General features: G+C 42.2%; 1 protein-coding gene and 1 pseudogene across 2 annotated transcripts in view; both read left to right on the forward strand.

Annotated features, from left to right (window-relative positions):
- Gprasp1 (G protein-coupled receptor associated sorting protein 1) overlaps positions 1-11374 on the forward strand; it is a 75329-nt gene that overhangs the window by 51634 nt on the left and 12321 nt on the right. The window lies entirely within an intron of this gene.
- Positions 49-2552, forward strand: LOC101994378 (annotated as a pseudogene).

Raw genomic sequence — 11374 nt, forward strand, 5'->3', positions numbered from 1 at the left:
TGGGGAAGGAGGAGGGAGAAGAGACTTGTGAGGATATAAAGAAAAGGGAAGCTTTTTTTTACATGGTTGTTGAGGAAGTATAACACAGAAAATGAAACAGATCACTTGAAAGATAAAATATGATCCAACAACTCACATGTGGGTATATCTGTTGTGTGACAGATTTCTGGGGAGGTGTGAACAAATGGGAACAGACAACAGATCAAAGTAAGGATATAAAGTCCACCTTGGTGAGCCAATTAATTTTATTGGGGTTACTTTCAAGCATGTGGGTGAGGGGTTACAGAAAACAGCTGTATCACCAAAACCCATCCAACATAGCGGCTTACAAACTTAAGAAATCTGGAGCACAGTACACAGCTGCTGGCAGCACAAATTGGAGAGAGTCCTTTCCAGGCAGCTCAGGTACTCTGACCCTCTTCAAAGCAATCTGGCTGTTCTTTGAGTCTCCCAAGCACCATGGCTGGTCTGCCTCTTCCAGGCAGCTCGCCTTCTCTGTGTCTTTTAAGTGACTTGTCTGGTCTGAGAGTGTCTCTCAGTAGTCCTTCCAGCTTGTATATGCTTGGGAATGGGGCTGAGAGCTAGTGACTCTGCTTAGTATCAGGGACTTCCCAGGTCGTCTAAATTGTGTTCTTCCTGTGCTCTGGGAGCTTCGCTGAAGGACAGCATGATTCCCATACCCGCCTTAGAACATCCGGTTGTTTCTCCTCCTTTAAACTTCCCATGTCTTAAGGAGCTTTCCTTCAAGTTGGGCAGTTTAATCCCAGAGGAATTGCTAGACAACAATATCCAAAGGAAATGAAAGCAGTATGCTACAAAAATATCTGCACTTCAATACTCAGTGCAGCACTGCACACTGAAGTTCAGATTTAGAAACAAATGTAGTCTAACAACTCATGAACAGAGAAATTCTCTTCACTATTTTGTGAGGAAAGAATCCTTCCATTTGATACAATATGGCTGAGGCTGGAGGATGTTATGTGTGAACCTGGAGGAAACAAGCAGGCAAAGGAAGATGGATAATGTATGCTCCCACTCTTATGTAGAATGTAATAGAGCTAAATTCACAGAAGGAGTTGAAGGATGGCTACAAGTACTTGGTCAAAAGTTATAAATATTTGGTTAGATAGGAAAAATAAGTTCAAGGGATCAGTTGTTTCTCATGGTAACTATAGCTAATAATAATATTGTATACTTAGAAAAATGCTAAAAAAGAATGAGATCTATGTCTGGTTCTAATCAGAAAAAGACAAGTTTTTGAAGACTAACTGAATTTAACCATTCCACAATGTATACATACCTCAAAGTAAAATGTTGCATATGATAATACATTAGGATTTTTGTCTATGAAATAAACAAGCCAGACCTGTTCATATACAGTGCATTCCCAGCACTTGTGAAACTGAGGCATGAGGACCATCACTTTGAACCAGACTAATTCCACAGGGAGACACTGTCTAAAAAGTAAAAAAACAAAAACAAAAAAGGAGCCCCAAACTAAATCCCAACGTTTTCATCAAGTGTGAATTGAAAATAAACTGGATGTATAATTAGTGAAAGTATCATGCTCTCTTTTTTGTCTCTTCCATTTTAATTGAAATACATACAAATACAAATAGAGAAAAGTGAGTAGATTGCTCTGAACCAATTTAAATCTAAAAAAGAAAGCATCAGTGCAGGCATGGACCATCCTCCTCATGAAGGGCTGAGCACAGGAGCCTAGCTGGGGTCAGACTGGAATGAGGGCACATTGAATGCTGATCACTCTGAAGACCCTCACCATTGGCAAGAGTTGGGTGGGCAAATCCAGCCTGGTACTGAACCTCACAGATGATACTTCTGATCCAGAACCTGTAGCAACAATAGGTGTTGACCTTAGAGTGAAAGACCATTTCAGTAGATAGAAATAAGGCTAAATTTACAACATGGGAAACTGCTAGCCACTAGAGGTTTAGAACATTGACTCCTGGCTATTATAGTGGTACACAAGGTGTTATATTAGTGTATGACATCACAAGAAGACACCTTCATTAAAGTGGGTAGTTGGATACACAAAATGATATTGTTAACATGTAGGTTGGGAATAAAATTAATAAAAAAATCTTGGATAGAAATGAAGACCTGAAATCTGCATAAAAGCATTCCATGTTATTTATAGAGGTGAGGCTAAAAACTTGTGACTCTTCAATGTGTCTTTGAGGAACTTGTTGAATAGATCCCTTAGACACCTGGGCTCTGGGAAGGTGAGGCCCAGAACAAAGAAATGAAGCTGACACACAAGGAAGAGGAATCTGTGTTATTACTCTTTTGTGTAATAAACTCTGGGAATTCCATCTCTCGAACATTTAGTCAGGTAGTGACATCTCTTTGTATAGACTCTTAACTGCTAATTAGAGGTCTTGAAGTTTGCACATAATTGTTTTTGCCATGGCAATGAGTATTTTGGAGAAAACCCATTCAATAGCTTTCTCAGATGAAGTGTTATGGCAAGCATACAAAGTCTTCCATCTGTAGATTTTTAGAAACAGTCTTCTTTATTGATCCTTTGAGAATTTCACATCATGCATCCCAATCCCACTCACCTCCCAGTCCCTCCATATGCATCCCCCACCCCTGCAGCAGGACCCTTCCAAATTAAAAACAAAACAACAAAATCTTCACCTTGCTCCTCTGTCTTTCCAACCCCTCTTCCTTCATCCTAGTGGCATTGAGAGCTGTGACGTGCCACGCAGTACACCCTTTTCTTCAGTCAGCCCCACCCACAAAATGTGCATTCCAGGTCGCTGGAAAACCATCATCACTGGACCCTCACCAAAACTCCTCTTGGATATCCTGTTCTTGCCCTGAGTCATGGAGATCCTGTTGTTATTGCCCTGCAGGACCAGTTCCTTTGTGCACTCCAGCAGGTCACAGATGGGGTAGATGCTAGGGGGCGGGCAACCTAAGGCCCAGGATGTGGGTCTGTGTGGTAGCTGATCTGGTCAGTCACACCACTGAGAGTGCCTCCCTCAGGTGAGGGGCAGAGCCACCTCTTCAAGATCCATGCCTTTGGTGAAGGGTGGGGCCATCTGACTCTCCCAAGTGTAGTGCCAGGGGCCAGCTCTGGGGTTGGAGGAAGGCAGCTCTCCTGCTGCAGGGTCTAGGGAGGGGCAGGGCCTGTGAGAGACTGAACCAGCTCAGCAGGCCTCTCAGATTTCAACAGGAATAGTTCTTATTAACCCCTGTGGTAACATGGGCCATGGACATCATCACAGACCCCACCTTCAGCAAGAACATGGACCCATATATCCGGGACCTTTGGCCCGGATGTCACCATGGCTCCAGTGGCAGCACAGGCCACCCATATCAGTAAGGCCCCAGTGGCAGCAAGGCCCTCAGACACCAGCATGATCTCAGGTGGCTGCCCAGACCCCAGACATCACACAGCCGCACATGGCAACAGTAGCTATAGACATCAACCTAGACCCTGGCTGCCACTGGACCATGGGCTCAGACATGACCCATGGCAGCAGCCTGGGCCCAGATGATACCATGGCCTCAGGTGGCAGTGTGGGTCACTCAGATTGGCGTGGCCCTTGGACACCAGCATGGCCCCAGATAACGGCCCAGACCCCAAGCATTTACATGGCCTTCAGTGGGATCAGGAGCCAGAGGCATGTATATCAACCCATGTCATCCTGTGCCCCCCTCACAGTGGCAACACAGACCACTCAGATCAAGATGGCCCCAGTAGTATCATGACCCCAAAATGATCCAGGTGGTGACCCAGACCCTGGGGCATCCCTGTGGCCTTGGTGTGGCAACATGGGTCATGGATGTCAGCATAGACCTTGGCTGTCAGAGACCCAGATATGGCTGTAGGCAGCAGCTCAGGCCTGGGCATCACTCTGGTCCCAAGTTGCAAGCAGGCCATCAGCATCAGCCGATTTCTCACAATCCTGGCTTCTTTAGACCTGCCTCTTACCACAGCATATGAACCATTCTGCCTCTCTTTCTCTCCCCTTTCTCCACCACATGCTTGCTCATCATAATGGCCCCTCCTGGGCAGGCCTGTGGATGCTTCAGGTGGGCTGGATCGTGAAGACCCAGACTGCCCCATAGGAGTCTTTTGCCAATCTGAGGCACGTAGGCTAAGGTAGGTTGGTGTTGTTTTCCTTCAGTGATTAGCTAAATTAACCAGAAATTTAATCCTAAGATGCACACATTGGATTCATGATCCATGATGGGAAAGTTTAGTTGTCACCTAACAGAATCCCAATAAGGCTTTCTTCCTCATTGGGGTTTCAGAGGAGCATGAATGGTGTGTTGTAATACTTTTAAAATCAACATCTTTTGTTTGTCTAGGTGCCTCAACTGTATCTTGTGTAGTATTTATGACTATACATATCTTATGGCTTCTAGAAATAGCTACTTGATATTAAAAAGACTATATCTGTGTATTGAAGATGGGAAAGAAAAACACTAAATGACAATAGAGAAAGGCATATTGCTTTAGATTCTGATGTGGGAAAATGCTGTTCTGATGATCTTTTATTGCAACAAGTACCTAATATGTCTAGGCAGTGTTCTATTGCTGTGAAGAGACAGCATGACCACGGCAGTTCTTATAAAAGAAAGTATTTGATTAGGGCTTGCTTGCAGCTTCACAGGTTTAGTCCATTTTCTTCATGACAGGGAGCATGGCAGCATATATGCTGACATGCTGGAGAAGATGAGACTTCTCCATCCAGATCCACAGACTTCAGGAGGAGTGATTGCCACTGGACCTGGCAATCAAACTTCAAAGCCTACCCTTATCAATGACACACTTTAATAACAAGGCCACGCCCATTCCACACTCCCTCCAACTCCTATTCCCTCTTATGTAGCTGCACTCCCTAATGACCAAGCATTCAATCATATAAGCCTACAGAGGCCATTCCTATTCAAACTACAACATTCCATTCCTGGCTCCCATAAGCTTGTAGCCATATTGTAGAAGGAGCTGCGGGCTGTGTTCCTGCCACCTGACTCCCAGCCACCTGGCTAGCTTATTCCCCAAAATAACAACACACAAATTGTATTCATTTAAACACTGCTTGGCCCATTAGCTCTAGCCTCTTACTGGCTAACTCTCACATCCTGATTAACCCATTTCTATTAATGTGTGTAGCACCACGAGGTGGTGGCTTACCAGGAAGATTCTAACCTACGTCCATCTCAGAGAGGAGAGCTATGGCATCTGACTCACTTTCCTTCTTCCCAGCATTCTGTTCTGTCTACTCCACCCACCTATGTTCTGACCTATTAGGCCAAGCAGTTTCTTTATTAATTAACCAATGAAAGCAACACATAGACAGAAAACCCACCTACATCATTTCCCCTTTTTCTGTTTAAACAGAAAAGAAAGGCTTTTACTTTAAGATAGTAAAATTACATATAACAAAACAGTTATCAAGCAAGAATTACAGTTACAATATTTATATTTTATCTTTTATCATAACTAAGGAAAACTATAACTAACCATTCTTCAACTTCATCAAAGACTCCAGAAGGATATTACCTAAGCAAACAAGAAGTAAGCAACTTCCAAAACTCTAGAAATGATAGAGACAACTCGGTGCCTGGACAGTCACCCAAAGTTCTTTTGTACTGTTGGGGCATCCATCTTCAGCCTACAGGCCCATAGTTTCCAGCAGGCATTTCCATGAAGCAGGAAAATTCAAAGACAGTTCAGTCACCTTTTTCTGTGTCCTGCAGAATGTCTCACAGACTCTTTCATGAGTCAGGAACCCTGAAAGATCATCTCACCTTTAGGCAAGTTCAGCAGTCCTCTTTCTGCGGGTTCTTTGTGTCCAGTTTATCCAACAGTCCAGGCAAGGGCACTTTCTTGCCCAAATGGCTAACAAACTCCATAAGGAGCCTCTTCGATGCCCAACCTCCCCCTTTTTTTTTTTTCGAGACAGAGTTTCTCCATAGCTTTTGGTTCCTGTCCTGGAACTAGCTCTTGTAGATCAGGCTGGCCTCAAACTCACAGAGATCAACCTGCCTCTGCCTCCCGAGTGCTGGGATTAAAGGCGTGTGCCACCACCGCCTGGCTCCATCTTCCTCTTGAAGTAGATTGGTGCTGCCAGGAGCAGACGTGTCTCATTGTCATGAAAAGCCCTAAATTATTAAAACATTAAATGCCATATTCTGTAGTCTTTGAAAGATATGAAGAATGCCTATCTAACTAAAATATATATATATCTAGAAAATCTAACTAACATGACTACAAGCTTATTATTGATGATTATCCATTAACAACTTATATTTCCTAATTATACATTACATTTTTAAATGAACTACACAATCCAATACCTCAATCAAGAGCAGAAACATATATACATATAACAAAATTGACCTTAAATTTATATCAATAGAGTAAAATTTATACCAGTGTAAATTATTCATATCTATATCATTTCCCCCTTTAAATGTAAAAGAACATTTATAAACAATATTTGGGAATATGGACATAGTTATTTTTCTCCAAACTGCTTCGTGCTGAATGGGGGCTCTGTTAATCAGATCTTTCAATGTGTAATCTGTGTGCCAGGTTAATCTCAGTTGGCATTTGAGTGAAGTAGTTTTTTGAAGGTGTTCACAGCAACCTTTCAGGAGGGCATGGTCTATCATACCATATTGGGATAGAAGCAACCCACAGGGTCTCATCCTGTGTGAAAACAAAAGAAGACCCTCTCCAAAGCATCATATCCTTAGACCCAAATTTGGAAGTCATGATACCTTTAGAACATACATGCAGGTTCAGCTTAGCAGCCAACTTAATGAAATGTCTCTCCGTATTTAGCTCCTTCACAGTCAAAAAGTTCAAAGAAAATACAATATACAGAATCCAAACTCTCTGTGAATTTTCCATTTTTAGGTAGCTTATTTTTCTTTATTTCTTTTAGTCTATAACTGTCTTTATTCTGTCTCTTTAAAGACTTTACTTTTTTTTAAAGACATTAACTTTATTCTCTATATTCTTTTTCTTCTCTCTCCCAAGCCTACGTACACTCATCCAACATTGTGATCCACTTAGAGGTCGTTTATGTCTGAATCTGTCCTATTTTTAATCTGTAATTTTTTTTACTATCAAGGAGCATTTTTGTTTTGCAGTTTTAAATCACTAAGCACTTAAGAATCTAAGCTGTGGCATTCCTAGGTCAAAACAGGTACTGTGGGCGGAGCCGCTTGTGACTGAATCAGTTCTGCCTCTGTGCTGCAGAGCCAAGGGCTGCTCTGGATGTTGGCTCCACCTCTCTCCAATTTCAAAATGGAGGACATGCCATTTTGTGCTAGCTCTAGGGCTGCCAGGTAGGAGCCGCACTCAGCACGTTAATTCTGAGACTAAGCTTGTGGCAGAGAAACTCTTTTCATCCAAGTTACAGCCAAATCTGACAGGCAGAGCACTGCACAGCCTGGAAACATCTCTCTGTGTGGCGGCAGGAGTCTGCCATGCTCTCCCGTCTGCCTAAGCCTGATCCCACAGTCTGCCCAGGCGGGGAGCGCAGGCATGGTCTCAGAGTACTTTCTTCCTGATCCCGAGCAGGTACACACACATCCAGTCTCATAAAAGCCATTTAAATACTTTAAAGCCAGAGTTTGCACTGGCGGCACAGCCCCAGGAAGTCACGTTTTAAAACGACTCGGCTTTTTTTCTGCTGCTATTGCTGAAACAGGAAATCTCTCTATGGCACATCCTAGCAAACAGCTGTGTTAAACTCTCACTCTCTTTTTTTAAAAGTCCTCTCAGGTTTTTAAGTGGATTTAGTCCATCATGTTGGAGCGCCAATTGTAGAAGGAACTGAGGACTGCGTTCCTGCCTGGCTCCTGCACGGCTAGCTTTACAACCGAAATAACAACACACAAATTGTATTCATTTAAACACTGCCTGGCCCATTATCTGTAGCCTCTTATTGGCTAACTCTCACATCTTGATTAACCCATTTCTATTAATGTGTGTAGCACCATGAGGTGGTGGCTTACTAGGAAGATTCTAACCTGTGTCCATCTTAGAGAGGAGAGTTATGGCGTCTGCCTCATTGCCTTATTCCCAGCATTCTGTTCTGTCTTCCCTGCCTACCTATGTTCTGACATATCAGGCTAAGCAGTTTTCTTTATTAATTAACCAATGAAAGCAGCAGATAGATAGAAGACCCACCTACATCACCATATCATAATGCAAATATCCATTCAGTCCAACTTCAAAAGTCCCCATAGTCTGTAACAGTCTCAATACTGTTTAAAAGTCCAAAGTTCAAACTCTCTGATACTCATGGCAATCTCTTAGCTGTAACTTCCTGTAAAATCAAAATGAACAAGCAGATCATATGCTTTCACCATACAATGACACACAATATACATTACCATTCCAAAAGGGAAGAAAGGGGGGGATAGTGAGAAAATACCAGACCAATGTAAGACCAAAACTCAGCAGGACAAACTCCACTCTGTGTCTCCATGTCCGAAGTCAAAACAGTCTTCAGATCTTCAACTCCATCATCTTTGTTAGTGCAACACACTTCTCTCTCTAGACCTGGTTCCACACCCTGTTAGCAGCTCTCCTTGACAAGTATCCATGACTCTGGCATCTCATCCCCAACATCCTGTGGCCACCAGTGAAATCCAGGCCTCACCTTTACAGCTTCATGCAATGGCCTCTCTGGGCCTCCATGCAGGGACACCCTCGATGTATCCCTGGAGAGCCTGCTCTTGTCTGAAGGGAAATCGAGGAGCAATAGATCTGAAGGGAGAACTGAGAGGAATGGGCGGAGAGGAGGCTGCAGCTGGGATGTAATATATGAGAGAAAACTGAATAGATGATGACAACTGATAGGAACAATCATAGTGTATGAGGCTAGTGAGTGTTAGAATGTAGGAATATTATTTTAGATGAGATAGTTAGAGAAGTTCTCTATAAGTAAAATGCATGAGATGAAATGAAAGAGTGAGACAGGACTCTGTGTGGTAGAGTAATCTAAGCCTGAGAAGGAACAAATGGACTTCTTGGGTTGCTTTTAAAAACAGGAACATAATTGGTGTGGCTAAAATAGAGAATTGTATTTACTGGTGTGGCTGGCGAATGGTAGAGCGTTGACTACTTACGATGTATAAAACTTTGGATTCAGAGCTGGGCGGTGGTGGCGCACGCCTTTAATCCCAGCACTTGGGAGGCAGAGGCAGGCGGATCTTTGTGAGTTCGAGACCAGCCTGGTCTACAGAGCTAGTTCCAGGACAGGCTCCAAAACCACAGAGAAACCCTGTCTCAAAAAACAAAAAACAAAAAACAAAAACTTTGGATTCAGTACCCAGCACTATAGAAAAAATGATTACAGCAAAGAAACAGTGAACAGAGCTTATTTTAGTGTGTGAGATGAGAGACAACCCATGTGAGGTAGAGACTCACTGTGAAAAGGAGTTGGGATTTTCTTCTGAGGCTTGTTGAAAACCATTAGAAGGTTTTGACAAATGGATCACTGTAATCTGACATACATTTTTTAATGAATGATTCTTGCTACTGTGTGAAAAAAAAATAATGTATTTTAGGGAAACATGAATGGAAATTCAGAGACTTACTTGTAAATTATAAAACAACAGTGCCCCCACACATTGATGATAGTGGTTTTGGATGAGGAGTTGGTTGTGGATAATGGTGGTATTAGGCACTTTTTAGATGTGTTTTGGAGGTAAAGCAAATGGCTTTCGCAAGTGGATTGAACATAAAGTAGAAAGGGAAATCGGTAATTCAGATGCTGAGTGGCTCTGAATAAAGAACCCTTAGTAATATGGGTGAAGATTGGCAGGAACAGATGTTCAGAGGAGACCAGGGGCTCAGTTCAGAACTTACTGAGTTTGAGATGCCTTTTAGCTATCTACGTGTAGATTGAAAGTGAGCAATTGAACATATGCTTCTCAGATTTTTGAGAGAGATCCAAACTAGGTATATAAATTTAGGAAGCACCAAAGTAAAGACAGAATGTTTAAAGCTATAAGAATGGATGTGATGACTAAGGAATATAAATGATGTTGGGCACTAAGGGAAGACATTCAAAGAACAAACTTTGGGACATTTCAGTGTTGCAATACATAAGATGTGAATGAACTAGCAAAGCCAAAGAAAGCTAAGAAGCTGGTGTGGTGAGCAGTAGCCAATAAGATAGAAATGTATGAGAAACCTTAGCTCTCTTGGAAATTAAATGAAGGTGTTTCAAAGATGCAATGTCAGTGACACTCAACACCAGTGATTAGTAAAGAGGCCAAATAACTTTAGTTTCTCAGGACAATCCTAGTTTATGTTGGTTTCGCAAGACTTGATTGACAATACACTTTTACTCTCATTAGAGTCATGATTCAGATGATAAATTATATGACCTCTATGATGATAGGTCCAGAAACCTTTTCACTTTCCCAACATAAAGACCATTGGCAGTCGAGATGAAAGAAACTATAGTGAAGTAGTGAAATGTCATTGGATGTTGGAAATTAAGGAGTGGAGTGGTTTCAAAAGAAAGAAGATCGCATCAGGACGTTCAGTGCAGACACCTATGCTAGCTTATTTGTAGCAAAAGAGGAGGAATGGGACACTAGCTATGGAATGGTGTGGGCATAGGGGAGTTTTATTTTCAAAATGGGAGACAGTATAGCATGTTTCAATACTGATGGGACTATTTTGATAGAGAGGAGGCTATTTCAGAATTATTTTTAAGACAAGTTTTATATTCATAGTGGAAGTTAATGGAAAGAATGGAAATATCCATATACCTTGTATCTCTGTGCATAGTCTTCCACAACTGCCAGCAACAGTTGTGCAGGTGGTGCATTTGTGACAACTGATGAATCTGTGTTGACACAGCATCGCCACACAAACTCTACTCTTTATCCCGGGACTTACTCAGGAATTTCTATTGGGACTCGGATAGATAATATAGTGACATGTGTCTGCCATCATAATATCATGCAAAATATTTCACTGCTCTATCTAAAATACTTCTGTCATCTTTCTCTAACTCAACCCTGGAAACCACTTAATTTGTATATTGTTTTGAGACAAGTCCTAACTACCTAGACATGGCTAGCATGGAAATTGCTTTGTAGGCCAAGCTGGCCTAGAATTTGGAGTGATCCTTCTGCTCCTGCTGGTATTACAGACATGCATTACCATGCCTGGAAAACTAGTCTCTTGAAGTGTTGGGACTTGAACTGAGGATGTCTTGCATGCTAGCAAGCACTCTACTGACTGAGGTACACCTCCAACCTTAAGCACTAACTTGTTTCTGTCTCCATAGTTTTACCATTTCAATATGTCATATAATTGGATTCAAATAGCATATTGTCTTTGTGTGTGTGTGTG

This window comes from Microtus ochrogaster, unplaced genomic scaffold (assembly GCF_000317375.1).
Source record: "Microtus ochrogaster isolate Prairie Vole_2 unplaced genomic scaffold, MicOch1.0 UNK116, whole genome shotgun sequence".
Taxonomy (NCBI): domain Eukaryota; kingdom Metazoa; phylum Chordata; class Mammalia; order Rodentia; family Cricetidae; genus Microtus; species Microtus ochrogaster.